This window comes from Hippopotamus amphibius, chromosome 14 (genome assembly GCF_030028045.1).
Source record: "Hippopotamus amphibius kiboko isolate mHipAmp2 chromosome 14, mHipAmp2.hap2, whole genome shotgun sequence".
Taxonomy (NCBI): domain Eukaryota; kingdom Metazoa; phylum Chordata; class Mammalia; order Artiodactyla; family Hippopotamidae; genus Hippopotamus; species Hippopotamus amphibius.
The window spans coordinates 43,981,758-43,997,729 of record NC_080199.1 but is presented as its reverse complement, the minus strand read 5'-3'; the positions used below and the strand labels follow the sequence as shown (position 1 = coordinate 43,997,729).

The 15,972-nt window shown below is 34.1% G+C and overlaps 1 pseudogene; it reads right to left on the bottom strand.

The window, feature by feature from the left end:
• Positions 1-15,041: 15,041 nt before the first annotated feature.
• LOC130835757 (eukaryotic translation initiation factor 1A, X-chromosomal-like) lies at positions 15,042-15,972 on the bottom strand (annotated as a pseudogene).

The window sequence follows — 15,972 nt, the reverse complement described above, 5'->3', positions numbered from 1 at the left end:
CTATCTAGTGTAGGCTATAGTTAGAACAAGATTTTTCTGCCATTATGGGTAGAAATAATGGGAACTGGTAAGAAAGACCTTTGGGATAAAAATTGATATTTCATGGACTAATAAACATGGTCCAGAATCTTAGCATATATTTATGGTCAATGCAAGCACTAGCAAAAGAGAGGTGAGGACATTCTTTTTAATAAACATTATGGATTAGAGGATTTATTCTGTGGATGTCAATTAATGAGTTTATGAACAAGCCATTATAGTTGTAGAATGGAGGGAATGATATTGAACAATACAGTTGTATAAAACAGCATCTGATAGTGTCACTGCTGATAGGTTCCCATTGCTGGAAGTACCTTCCAACCCATCCCCCACCCCACATTAAGACACTCATTGAAATAATTTTATATGATCAAAACATATTCTCAGAAATCATAGATCTTACATATCATGAAATTTACTAATGGAAATGGATATGAGCAAAAATTAGGCATCAGGTATAGGAATAATATTTTCCTCTCTTGCAATGTCCTGAACTTTCAAATTAATTTATTTTTAGCATTGGTATATATTTTCATTTCAGAGATGCAGGCTAACATTGATTTATGTGGTAGATGTGAGCTCAGGGGAAGCTGTTTAAATTTGGGACTTAGTTTTAATACTCTATTAATCACGTAAACTAGAGAGTGTACATGCATAACCTCTACTTTATAGTCAGATTTGTTTCAGAGAAGCAGTCTAGACAAACCAAATAGACTCTGCTAAAAGCATGCTACATAATTTCATTGGTTATGTTCTTATACTAAAATTATTTTAGCATTTTCACAGGGAGGTTTACAAGGCCAACAGAGATGTAGGTGTCTTCAAGGAGAAAGCAAATAAGTTACATACCTGCTGTGGATTTTTCCCTTTCCAGGTTCTGTACCTTGCGTGTAAGAAGAACAGATAGAAAACTAATTAATTACACTGGACCTTTTCCATAATGGTGGGGGCAGTGGGATTAGACATATTTTGTCTTGTACACATTATCCTGCTCATCATGTTTCTGTATTCACATGTTCACTGGATGTGTTGAAACTTATTAACCCACACAAGTTTGCTTTTAAAGAAAAGAAAAAATGCACTTTTGCAGTGAAAGAAATAAAGAAAAAAGCTGATTTCATGTTATTTACCTGTCTTATCATATGCTACATCAACCAGAAAATATAGTGTTATATTTTATTGAAATGCTAGAAGACTATAGCATATGAAGTTAAAGATGCTTATTGTCAGGATATTGTATATTTTTTGACCTAATAAAAAAAGAGTTCAGTTCTTCCTATTTTCAGATTTCATGGATTTTTAAACCCATGTGTTGGAAGTAGGAATGAGTTCTCTCACAATTACACCTTATTAATTACCAGTAAATTTTTACCATTCTTCCCAAGTGAAAATGTTAGAACTTTCATTATGAGTCACTACAATGGTCCCATCATTGTTGGAAGTTAAGCCTGCCACCTGGCTATTTGGGGACCCTCACAACTGAGTCAATGTGTAAAATGTGCAGTTGTATCACTCTCTGAGATGACTAATTCTGATGAGCAAAGAGGAACAAAGATTTCTGTCATATGGGAGATTATGGAGATATGAGAATGAAATATGGGGATTCCTGAGGTTATGTGTCATATAACAACACCAAGTGATAAAAGAGCAACTCCTGATATTTGGTTAATTTTCCACATTTCATAATGTCAGTGCAATGCTTTTATTCTTGTTGCATCACACTTGTAGGATCAAAACAAGGGGTTTTCCTTCTTATCAGCCACTAACAGTTAATGTATAAGCATGCAAAATAGCATCAGTCAATAACATTGTTCATCCCAGGATACCACAGCTGAAGCCAGTGAGACAGAGAGATGAGAGAGATGGGAGAGAGAGATGAAAGAGAAAGTGGATCTCCATTTTCTTATCTGTCTATGGCAAAGGCAGCACCCAGCAATGGTAATGGGAGTTTCCTGACCAAGTTGTCTCTGCAGCATAGTCTGTGAAATATCTTTATTTTTCCTCATTTCTAAATATCTGTACTGGTATTAGTTATATTATCCACTTATACCACACCAATAAAAACCCTATTTGTTTAAGAAAACCAGTATTAGACTATTGTTTACAAAAGATAATGTGGATTGATACTGTCTTTTTGTGTTCAGTGTTGTTTTTGAAAATTTTGTTGCCAGAGTCTCATTCCTTTTTAAATAACTATTTTTTTCTTCCTGAAAACTTCTCTACAGTTGTTGCTTTTTAATTTTTGCATTTTCTCTTCTGCTCTGATACATTTTTTTTTACAGTTTTATTTGTTTTAATATCATCCCTTTTACCTCATTTTCTCCCTGTGCAATCTCTATTACAAGAATAAGTGAAATTTTGGATCATCTGGAATCTTACATTTTCATTCACATTTTTCATATTTTTGCTTATATCACTTGCATTTTGGAAGAAAAATCAATTTCTGTTTTCAAAATCAGATTTTCATTATCATCTATATTCATAGTGCTATTCAACCCATTAATTGAATTTTCTTTCCTCTTACTTAGAAAAAGTTGTATTAAAATTTCAAAAAATCTGGTTATTTCTACTACATAAAGCTTGTTTTTCTTATTTTTGTGGATATTTGATACACTAGAATTATAACATTTAACATTTTAAATTTCTCATTTGAAAATAGTTTTTTAGAGTTAAATTTTATGTAATTTTGTTACTCACATTCATTTGGTTTTCCCAAAATGTTTAATTTCCTGTTCTATTTTTTTTTTGTCAGTTGAAAATCAGTATTTGCTTGTTCTTAAATGTAGGATTTGATTATACTAGTATATTTAGTAGTATATTTATATACTAGTTATAGTATATAAATAAATAGTAGTATATAGTAACATATTTAATATCCCAATTTACAAATCCCTTTTAGGTTCTAGATCTCCAAATCAAATGTTACTACACATTGAGACTTTCTCTCTTCAGTCACAATATTAGTTGAAGCCTGATGATCTTAAATTAAAAACAGGGTATAGAGAAATGCAAATCAAAACTACAATGAGGTATCACCTCACACTGGTTAGAATGGGCATCATCAGAAAATCTACAAACACCAAAAGCCTCATGACCCAGAAACTAAGAGAGGGTGTGGAAAAAAGGGAATTCTCTCACACTGTTGGTGGGAATGTAAATTGATACAGCCACTATGGAGAACAGTATGGATGTTCCTTGCAAAACTGAAAATAGAGTTACCATATGACCCAGCAATCCCACTACTGGGCATATACCCAGAGAACACCATCATTCAAAAACACACATGCACTCCAATGTTCATTGCAACACTATTTACAATAGGCAGGGAATGGAAGCAACCTAAATGGCCATCAACAGATTAATGGATAAAAAAGATGTGATACATATATACAATGGAATATTACTCAGCTGTAAAAAGCAATGAAACTGGGACATTTGTAGAGAGGTGGATGGACCTAGAGACTGTCAAACAGAGTGAAGTGAGTCAAAAAGAGAAAAACAAATTTTGTATATTAACGCATATATGCAGAATATAGAAAAGTGGTACAAATCAACTGCTTTGCAAGGCAGAAATAGAGACACAGATGTAGAGAACAAACATATGGATACCAAGCGGGGAAAGCAAAGAGGGTTGGGGGGAATGAATTGGGAGATTGGGATTGCCGTATATATATTACTAATAAGAAAAAAAATACCAAATTGTACACTCTAAATATATGCAGTTTAATGTCTGTTAAAAAAAAAAAAACAACAGGGTAGAGAAAGTTATTTATAATGTTGTATATTTATAATCTGGGTATAAATGTTATATTTGAAAATTATGAGAGTGTTTGAATTTAATTAACTTATTTTAAAGGGATTGGCAATATGTTTTAGAATGGGTAACCTAGTTCCTAACTTCATGGATGTTCTATACCAAGCTTCTCAAATTTTGATGTATTCACAAACTATCTTACAATTGTCAATTATACCTCAATAAAGTTGAAAAAAAGAACAAAATGATACTGCTTAAAATAGAAAAAAAATTAATGAACATCACCATATATATTTCCAATATAATTTGAATTGACATGCAGGATATCTTGTCAATGAAGCTGCTTTACACCTGCTGGAATGCCATGATAAAATTGTGATATTTTGTTGACTAGAAGATATCAAGTCCTCAGAGACCTTCAGGATCCACATCTGGCCTCAATGCTCCACCACTCCCTGCTCAGTTCCTTGCCTGGAATGTCAAAAGGATCACCTTCATTCACTCTTGATCTGATGGCCATCTAGTCTCTCCTTTAGTGTGTTTTACTTCTTACATTATTAGCTAAAGTAAATGCTATGAAAAACAAACCTTCTCTTGCTTTTACCTGTGGAGAAACCTGGTCTTGCTAAGACTAAACAGTCCTGCTTTGCTGACTATGGGAGGTATATGGCATTTGGAGTATATGGGTCTCTTAGTTTCTATATCTTGAGGACTTTGGATTCTTAACTCCCTTTTAGAAGTTTTTATTTAACTAGTGGCACTGTCATGTATCTGACCCCAGGTACACTATCATTCCTCTATTATAGCTCCAATTTATGTGACTTATAATTAGGAAATCATCCTAAAACTTGCACTGGAGTTGTTGTTTTCCATGTACATTTTAGTCTTTCTCAGGTCTCCTGGAATCATCAGGATCCATTCTGTAGCACATGGATCCTGGCAGCAAACAGATACTTAACTTACTTATTATGCAGCTCTACATTTTTCTAATTGTTTTGAAGTTATCATTGCTATTGCTTCTCAGCATAGGATGTAGTCTGGGGGAGCTAATTGTATTGCATTAATAAATGTCCCTTTTTTCTTACTCCAGATTTTGCTATTTGCTCTTATTTTTTAGTTGACTGTTAAGTTTAAGGATTCTAGGCATTAATCTTATTCTGTATTTCTTTTCTCCAGAGCTTAATTTAAACTGTGATCATTGGTTCTATTCTCTCTGCTTTTCTGTTATTTTAGCCACTTATCTATTTATATATTTATCCATTTTCAATGTATTTATGAACTATAAAATATTAAAACATACAATATCAAAGTAGAGAGAATGATATGAAGACTCTCATGTAAAGACTCATCACCCAAATTAATCGACTCACTGTCAGTAATTTGTTACTTTAGCTTTATCTAACCTGTTTCATGTTTGTTAGCTTTTCACTGCTGAAATAGTCTAGAGCAAGTCCACTTCTTTATGGCCTTGCCCTTCTATATCAGTTTACAGCTCTAAAAAATGGCTATTTTATTACATAGCAGCAATGCTATATGACCCATGAAATTTAAAAAAAAATTCCTTGGTATCATTTGATATCTACTTTACATTGAATTCTCCAATGATTACAAAATATACATTCATATTTCAATTTGTTTGAGTCAGGATTTCAAATATTTGACTCTTTGTGATGTTATTTGACTTATAATTCTATTTACCATATCCCCGTGGACAAGAAGTAGAACTTATTTCTAATGGTTTAATGGGATTTTTGTTCAAATGTTGTGGTTAGGAACACTTTAGAAGTTGTGCTATGTACATCATATTTGTCACATCCCAAATAATAATTGATTGTCTCATTCTTAGTGATGTTAAGCTTGAATATTAGATTTATGAAGTTTTCTATCAACAATTTATAAAAATAGTTACACATTAAGAAGCTTTGTTCTAATTAGTTTTTCATTAGGGTTTCCAAACTTTTGATTTTCTGATTCTTTCCACAATTATTAGCTGGGTCGCCATAGAGAATAATTTTTCTCATCAGCTAGGGCTATTTTGTTATCCAGAAATACAGTTATTTCAGAAAAGACTAATCATTTCTCTTTGCTTGACACTTTTATTACAACATTGGTGACCTAGTTGCTTCCCATAGTAAAACTGCAGTTTTATATATTCAATCTGAATCAACTTTAGTCATTTTTTTAAATACTCAAATCATTTCTTCTTTGATCAAGTGAACACCTTCAATCTGTCTTTGAAAGATTATTTGCTTTGTGGCACAGATATTCTGGTCTCATTTCATACATCTTAACAAGACCCAGGACTTGTCATTTCTTCAAGGAGTCTTGACTCCTTTAAGTGGGGAATGTATCTGGAGACTGTACCGAAGCATTAGTCATGTTTATTTCTACTGAGCTATTATTGCTTTTTGGTCTTTACATGGGTAGAACTAAACATTTATTGTTTAAAGACTACTAGTCCCTAATGATATTTCAAATTTGAATTTTAAGAAGTTTAATTTGATTTTATACTTTCTTTTCTGTTATGGTCATGTTTTGGTTCTGAGCAGCATTAATAAAGTCATTTAAATGCTTTATTCATATATATATATATACATATATATATACACACAATATATGAAGGGTATATACATTTCTAAGTAGGAATGTAACTACTAACAATACAACTATGGATTGAGGTGAAAAATTTTTATGCATTTTCTGCCTATTAACTTTATATCTTACTATTTAACTGAATTCTGTTACTGTTTGGAGTCATTTCTTCATATATTTTTTGAGTTTCCCTAAAATTCAATTTGTTCATTGTCACAGAGCTTTATGACTTTTCCATTCCAATCAATATCTCTCCAATTGTCTTTGTCTAGTTGCACTGGCTAAAACTCCCAACACCACTTCAAATATTAGTTGCAGAAGCATTTACTATAGTGCAGCAGCTGTTGTAAATTTCTATTCAGGAACATTAGCTGCCTCTGAATTTTTTTATTTTTTATTATATTGGAGTGCAATTGATTAACAATGTTGTACTGGTGTCAGGTGTACATCAAAGTGATTCAGTTATACATTTACATGTATTATTCTTTTTCAAATTCTTTTCCCATTTAGGTTATTACAGAATATTGAGCAGAGCTCCCTGTGCTGTACAGTAGGTCCTTATTGGTTATGTATTTTAAATACAGGACTGTGTACATGTCAATCCCAAACTCCCAATTTATCTCTCCCCCAACGCTTCCTTGTATTACACCTTTTCTTTTTTATAAATTCTCCATCCTCATTTCCTTATATTCTTTTTCTTCTATGCTTATCAAAATATTTGTACATAATTCCTTATATGTCATGTTCACACTGCCTCTTCAAGCTGTGTTTTTTGTTTGTTAGCATGCCTTGTAATTCTTTTGTTGCTGTGGAAAATGGGACAGAGTATACTGGGCTAAAGGCACTGAGATAGAAAGGTTTTAGTATGAGGCTTCATGTTTCTCTCTCTAAGAGTTAGACTGTGTTTATTGTTTGCTGTAGCTTGATGTAAAAAGCTAAATTTTCCTCTGATTGTTTTTGTCTCCCCTGTTATCTTTGGGTGTCCCTAGAGGCTTCTTGGGTTTTTTTTGTGGTGAATTAATAAATGTTTTATTTTTAAATAATTTTAGATTTAGAGAAGTGTCAGGAAGATAATAAGGAGAGTTCTTGTATAGGCTTTGCCTAGCTACCACTAATGTTAATATCTTATAAAACCATGTACATTTATAAAAACTATGAACCCAATATTTGTATAATACTATTAAGTAGACTAAAGGCTTTGTTAGTATTTTACCAGTTTCCCCACAGCAGGCTTTCTTCAAAGTTTTTTTTTTTTCCAGTTTTATTGAAATATAATTGACATATAACATTGTATAACATTGAGGTATATGATGTGATGATTTTTATACATGTATATACCACAAAATATTTACCACAATAAAGTTAGTTACACTTTCTTTAACTGACATAATTACAATTTTGTTGCTGTTGTTTTATGGTAAGAAAATTAAAGCTCTACTGTTATAGTAACCTTCAAGTGTACAATACAATATCGTTAATAATACTCACTGCTTTGTACTTTAGATACCTGGAACTTATTCATCTTATGATCAATGTTTATACCCTTTGACCAATATCTCCTCATTCCCCCCGCCATCATCCCTTTGCAATCACCATTCTACTCTCTGTTTCTGTGAGTTTGATGTTTTTAGATTCCACATATACGTGAGATCATACGGTATTTGTGTTTCCCTGTCTGACATTTCTCTTAGCACAATGCCTTCAAAATCTATCCATATTGTCACAAATGGCAAGATTCCTCCATTGTTGTGGCTGAATAATATTCCATTATTATGTGTCTGCAGTGGCTGCAAGGTCTGTTGGGGTCCTCAGTGGCACCTTTAGATCCAGGAACATGGGATCAGGACAGGCAGTGGTGGTGGCTGGAACCAATGGTGTGCACACATTCAGCTGTAGGGGGTCAGCTTCAGGTGCCTTTGGACTATTAGGAGCCAATTCCAGACACACATGTAGTGGTAAGGGCCAGGGGCAATAGCAAGGGCCAGAGACAACTGTGGGCACACTGGCAGATGCAGGCCTCTAGCTGTTGTTTTGTACTCCTGTGGCTGCAGGGTCTCCCCATGGGCACATGGCAGATGGCAGGGCACATCACCCCATGCCCCATGGGTATGCATGTGACAGGAGAGGCCAGTGATGGGTATTCAGCCAGTGAGGTGGAGGGGGCCAGCTGGTGTGCAGGCAGTAACAGGGGTCAGGGCTGTTTGGAGGCCCACAAGGAACTGTGGGACCCCCTATGTCTGTGTGCTCTCCTATGGCAGCAGAGTTTTACTTAGAGCACACAGTGGTGGAGACCAGTGACAGAGGTCTGACCAGGGACATGCAGATGCATAACTGGGGTGAGCCCAGCTGGGCAGGCTGTGGGGGTTATAGCTATAGGTATGCACTTCCATGGCTGCAAGATCTCCCATGGGCACATGGTAGATGGCAGGGCACATCTCCATATGGTTGCATGGCAGTGGGGCCAGACAGGGGTCAGACCTATGATGTGCAAGTACACAACTGGAAGGGTTAGGCTCAAGTGCATGCAAGGCAGTGAGTTCAGCCATGAGGGTTTAGGCTGGTACCTTGCATGAGAAGAGCCACAGAGACCAACAATGCATAAGGGTCCCTTTTCTCCACATCCTCTCCAGCATTTATTGTTTGTAGATTTTTTGATGATGGCCATTCTGACTGGTGATTCCTCATTGTAATTTTGATTTGTGTTTCTCTAATAATTAGCAATGTTGAGCATCTTTTCATGTGTCTCTTGGCTATCTGTATGTCTCCTTTGGAGAAATGTCTATTTAGGTCTTCTGCCCATTTTTTGATTGGACTGCTTGATTTTTATTAGTAAAAGTAAAAGAGGAAAAAACTAAAAAAACTAAAATAAAATAAACTCACAACCTGAAAGTTTAGAATTATGTTTTATTTAGTGAGAGTTTTTAGGACTTCCAGCCTGGAAGGCAGTATCTCAAGTAACCCTGAGAGAACTGCTCCTAGGAGGCGGGGGGAGGGGGGGGATCAGATTATATAGAAGTTTTGCCACAGAGAGCAGATAGTCAGAACATCAAAGGATTATTACAAATTAAAGAAAACCAGATATCCCAAATTAAGGACTTTAGCACTTTTCTATGTATGGGAAGACACAAGAGTCTGGACTGACTGAAATCATTCCTTTGATATGCACCTCAGCTATCTGGGGCCAGTATCTTGTGTTTTCATATCCTGAGTTTCCTCAGGGCTCACCTTAGTGCATGGCTGTAGTCTGATGGCTGCTAGATGGCAGGTATTCTTTCTTTCCTGAGTTTCCTCAGGGCTCACTGGATATCATTGGGAGGCCACAATCACTGATGTGTGTGACATACTTTGTTTACTGATATGTCAGGAAATATTCCATTTCTCAATGGAAAGAAGAAAAGGGAAAAATCATAGAGACTACTGATGCTGGTTATTAATAGGTTACTAGTAACTTCCAACAGATAGAAGACCATTTTAATACAAGAAGATGTCAAGAAGTAAGAGATTGATAGACATTTATACTGTATATTTAAACTTCATGTTCATTTCCTTTTTGGAAAGGTAGAGAGGAGTAATATGATATATATAGTCTAACTGGGTCAAAGAGAAATTTTAGTAGTTATTTTTTTTAAAATGGATCATTGTTTTGTTTAAAATGGGATCAAAGGCTGAGGTCAGAAGAGTGATTGATAGCAGGAGAGAGAGATTAGACATTTGGTAATGTATTCTCCTGGAGGATAAGGTGAAGGGTAGATTTGAAAACACCAGTATTTTAAAAAATGATGCTATTAAACTGTTTCCCCTCCTGGGAAAAGTTTAGGTGTCTGTTATAAAAGGACACCTTTTCCTTTGGGCAAAATAACTAAAGCAAAACTGAGAGAAGATATGGGGGATGGTCCCTGCACCGTTTTTATACATATAACCTTGGTAAAGTCCTTTAGTGCTCTCTGTGTTAGTCACCTCATCAGTAATATAAATATAATAGGGATTTGGGGAAGCTTACTGAGATAATGTCTCTAATGTGGATTTAGAAATAAATTAAAGAAATTAGTTTCTTGCATGTACAGCCACTGGCAAGACTGATAAAGTGAACAATTGCGGCAGGTGCTGTGTCAGAGGACCTTTAGGAAAATACATTCACACCTTTAAACTTGTGAATAAGCCAACATAAAACACTGGTTATGGCTTAAAAGAACTCTAAATTTGTTATTCAGACATTGTTAGCAAACTCAAAATTGCTACAAGGGAATAATCTGGATTCTACTTATTAATACAAATCTCAAATTCTATCTTATAAACCAGGCCACATAGTGAAAACTTTTCCAGTTTCTATACTTATTATTCTGCAATTGCATTTAATTTAGAAATAATTAGTTAGAAATGAGTTTTTTTTAATTGAAGTATAGTTCATTTACGATGTGTTAATTTCTGTTGTACAGCAAAGTGACTCAGTTATACATATATGTACATTCTTTTTTATATTCTTTTCCACTATGGTTTATCCTAGGACATTGAGTATATTTCCCTACCCTATGCAATGATTGCATAATTTTTAAATTACCATTGAGCTATTTTGTATTCTGATATTATTACCATTTGGATGTTTTAGGAAAGTTTATCTTTCTGTAGGAAACATGTAAGGTCTCTTCTGAGACTTTTTTTTCCCCCTTAGTGTCACTATCCCAGGGAATGATTAATCAGAAATCAGAATTTTCAAGGCAGGATTAAGGCTGACAAGAGAGAAAAATTCTAATTCATTCTCTCCCTCTGTCTGTCTCTTTTTCTTTCAGCCAAGCTTCACTGGTATGAAATAGAAAAAAAAGAAAAGAAAGCTCAAAGAAATTGACAAATGATTGAAGGTGAGAAGGATGGCCTCTGTAACATGGTTGCCAAGTAAGAAAATAAGGCAGAAATGTATCCACATAAGTCAGCTCCTAAATTTGAATATGTAATTTAGTGTGTGATGTATACCTAGTGTGTTTTTGTCCCTAGTCTGTTTTTCCTTTCTTGATTGCCACTGAGGAAATCTCAAATGTATGCCACAGGAAACAAAATCGTTGTAAGAGAAGAAATAAGATGTCTACAAAGCCACTTATGCAAATGACCTAATGGGTAAGTTCTTAAACACCAAAGGTATAAGTAGACATTTGTGGGGTTAAAATGATACAAAAAATCAACTCATACCTCAGATGAGTTTGAAATATTTTCATTTATCTTAACAATATCATTCAAATTATACATTTTTCTTGCATTTGTACTTGATAAAATAATTAAAGAGGGAAAGATGCTCCTTGAGTTTGTGATATTTGTGGCATTAAGAATGAACCAGATTTCACAAGGCCAAGGTAACTCACAAAAACAAAAGTCAGGCCAGGCAAGTCTCAGGTCCAGCTGCTGATGATTTTACTAACTTGAAAAATTAATGCTTGTTCTACATTAAGAAATTATGATAATTTATTTCATTTGTGCAGTGATGAGTAGTGGAATTAATTTTCTTGGCCAAAATCATAAGTAATATTTTTCAAGAGAACAGAAAAATATAATATTAATGAAACAGTTTCTGAGTATCCTATGATCAAGACTATAGATGTTTAAGCATGGTTTCTGTGGGAGATTGTGCCATGACAGAAAAACTCAGCCAGTGAGATGTTTGCAAACAAAGAAACAAATCTGGTTTCTGTAATAGCTAACAAAAAAGAATTTCAGAAACTTAGAAACAGACAGTCTGAAAGGGTAGGTAGTCCTAGGAATTCAGACAGGAAATTGGCCAAATGAAACAGAAGTAAGATTGAAAGCTTTATGAAAATTCAACCCCATAGAAATAATTGTGTAGAAATCTAGGAAAACATTAAATGCCAAGATAACTATCAGGAAAATGAGTGAAGGAGTTGAGAAGTATAATGGAGGAATTCTCTACAGTTATTAATACCTTAGGAGAAAAGAAAAAGAGATCTCTATAAAGGTAAGACCCTTAGACAGTATATTCATAGAAAAGTATTTGCAGAAATCACTAATTATCTGGCAGTGGATTGACAGAGAAGAAAAATAACTTTATATGACTCTCCCAGTCTCAAAGAAGAAAGGAGAATATCTACTCTGGCTATGTTGGATATCTACAGGTTCCACACCAGTCCACTTAGTTATGGCTCATAACGGGAGAAAGTGTAGGTAAAGATACAGAGAGGAAAGGATAAGCCATAAACTCCTATCTTTAAACTTAAAAAATCAAGGAACATATATGACTTAAGTTTCAACTGGTTTACTTACCATCAAAAGCCTTCATACCCATGTAGTCAAAGTCCACTCCATTTATTCATCAGCAAATTACAGTTTCAAATTGCTATAGCCTTTGTGCCTGTACTCCAAATCTAATTCATTGGGTTTTGTTGGCTAAATATCCCCTATGGGATAAAATCACCCCACTTGAGAACCACACTATAGAAGTTTAATTAGGTTTAAGTTAACTTTTAGAGGATAATAGGAGTTTTGGCCATGGGACAGTCTAGGGATTTGGGATAAACTATCCCTGAAGGATGTCACAGTCTGAAGATGACTAAATTGTTCTGTACACCTGCTAATTTAATCAAACATTTCTCTCTGATTATTTTCTTTTTAATATGGTTTTAAATTTTTTTGTTAAAATGTCCCAGATTTACTTTACATATAATCACAGAAAAGGAAGAAGTGCAAATTTAAAGTTGAGTGGTATGCTTTGGGGAAAGATTCTCTAAGTCTAGGCAGTGATGGCAGTGGCAATTATGATGGGATTTTTAAAAATGTGACTCTCACAAGATACAAGACCCAGTCAGTTCCTCTCAAAAAAATACTGCATCTCATCTCAATCTCAGAACACCAGAGTTTGACTTTATACATTTTTTAACATGGAATATATTGCCATTAACAATTGATAGGGCCTGTCTAATAATAGCATAGCATTTTGAAGACCAGAGAACAGAGTGTCTAGATCCCAGACAATAGAGTACCTACTGCTATACTTATTTGTGTTATAGATGAAAGTGGACATTAAAATTCTCTAATTTTCAAATAATGCTAAACATTTAGAATTTAAAAAAAACTTTTTTTTCTTTTTTTTTCTTTTTTTTTTTACTTGTAAGTGAAACTGCATGAATGGACAGATGTGTGGCAAGCACCATATAGAGAACATATAATGAGAAGAACTCCAGTTTATACTTATCTAAGAGAGTTCATGTAAATTACATAGATGTCTGCTTAAGAATTACTTCAAAACACAAAATTTAGTGTATGTAGAAACAAAAATTTAGACATTGAGGTTGACAAGTATAGAATGTATAATCACATGGAGTTGATGTGGTGTCAATGAAGTTAAGAAGGAAGTTTTTTGAGGATATAAGATTGGAAGTGTTTTGTAGGGAAACTGCTTTTAGTTCAGATTGTAAATTCATTCTATTGGAATCACACCTTACCTTACAAGTTTTTCTGATCTCCCACAATACAGTACTCAAAGTTACAGGATGATTGATTAATTGTAAAATTCTCCCTGAAAATATTCCAGTGGACTGCCAAGTGGAAAACAAAGGCCTACAAAATTGTTAACATTGTCAAATGATTATTAAATGGAAAACCAAAAATACTATTTCTAAAATGTGTATCAGCATCTTAAAAAACTACTTGAATTTCTACTCAATACCAAGGGGAGATATAAAATTTGGAAATAGTCCAAAAAAAGAAAACTGAAATATTTAAAAGTTTTGAAGGACATTATTTCCTGTATGAGCACCGTCAGTCAATTAAAACTTAGAAAAGGTGAAGTCTAAGAGAATGTGTGATATCAGGAGACTATATAATCTTATTAATATTTATGAAATCATAAAAGATATGTGTGAAAAATATATTTCAACATATTCTCTTCCCATTTTCCTCACATCTGTCAAGAGTCATAACGAGTAAAAGCGTTAGGAGCTGTAGCCTACCCTCTAATCCATTATATCTCCTTATCTGATATACAATTACTAAATACCCCATGCCTCAGATAAACACTTACTTTTTTTTTAATGGTATAATATACTCTGCAGCATGACACTGTCTTTATTGTATTTCTCCATTGTATAGCTCTTCCATTCAGAAATTGGAGACCATCTTTTCATTAAGTTGCTATCCCCTGTTCTTTCCCCAGCTCAGAGATACTTTCCAAAAGGCTTAATTTGTACAAGCTGTTATGAAATTAAATTTTCATTTACACATACTTTAAGTGTTTATAAAGCACTCAAAATTGTAGCTTACATGTATATGACTTCTGAAAATAAAATGACACTTTGAACATAATCTTTTTGTTCTGCAAAAATACTCTACATACAAGCATATGATCAAAACAATCTTTTGTTATTTGGGAAATTTCCTATGCACAGTAAGTTAAAAAAAAAGTTGACAACTATATCACTACCTTCAATGTTAAGATAAATGGGAGCCACCTAGTGTTTGGTTTCTTCAACTACCAACTTTACAAATTCAAAATTGCTATTAAAACCCAGGTTCTAAACTGCATTTTAGAAACGCCTTTTCTGTTGATATGTTTACAGTGGCAAAATAAGATCATGAAAAGAATGTATATGATATCAAGATTAGTATAAAAATAGCTACATGCTACTTAAATATGAAAAACAGAGCAATTGTTTTTGACTTCAAATGCAAATTCCTGCCTCCCTTAGACTGTACCAAAATCTCATGGGAACATCTAGGTAACTGGAATATACAAAAACTCACAGCACAATCAACAGGCTAGTCAAAACTAGGGCTTAATTATAATTCATAATGAGTATATGGTAAATGGTTTATTCAAAACATCCATTTACTTACTGGAAATGGTCAAATTGGGAAAGGCAGTAATGCATTTTTTTCTCTTTTTAAAAAGAGTAGATGTGGTCTTTTACCCATAAACTCCAATACATCAAAAGAACAAAGTGGGCTTAACATTTCATTTAAGAGAATTCAGCATTACCAGTTTTTAAAGAAATACCTTAGAAACAAATCAGTCTGCTTTAGCAAACTGCACTCATGCTAATGAAATTTTAATCTTTAACAGGTCACAGCCAAAATCCAAATTGTTGAACAATCCTCAGAGAAAGTGGAACGTGAAAGGTTGAGATCGCTTTAGATATCGTCAATGTCTTCATCGTCTCCAATGTCATCAAACTGGATTTCATCATCATCTTCAGGACCAAAGGTATCAATTTCATTGATTTTAGCATGTTCTGGAAGTTCACCATATGCCTTCAGACTTCTTGCTTCATCTGCATTGTATTTTAAAATTACATCAGCTTTATTATCCTGGTAGTCCCGCAGACCAACCAATATGATGTCTGAGGTATTTATCCAGACCTTTTTTCTCAATTTCCCTCGGATGTGACATAACCTCTTTACACCATCAAAACACATCGCTTCTAATCGTCCATTTCCCAACATTTTGATTACTTAAGCATACTCTTGTCCATCTTCTTTGAACACCAGCTCTTTCTTTTCAGATTCATTCTCATTCTTACCTCTGCGTCTATTTTTACCTCCTTTACCTTTATTCTTAGGCATGGCGGTGACAACGGCCTTGCTGCGTCTCC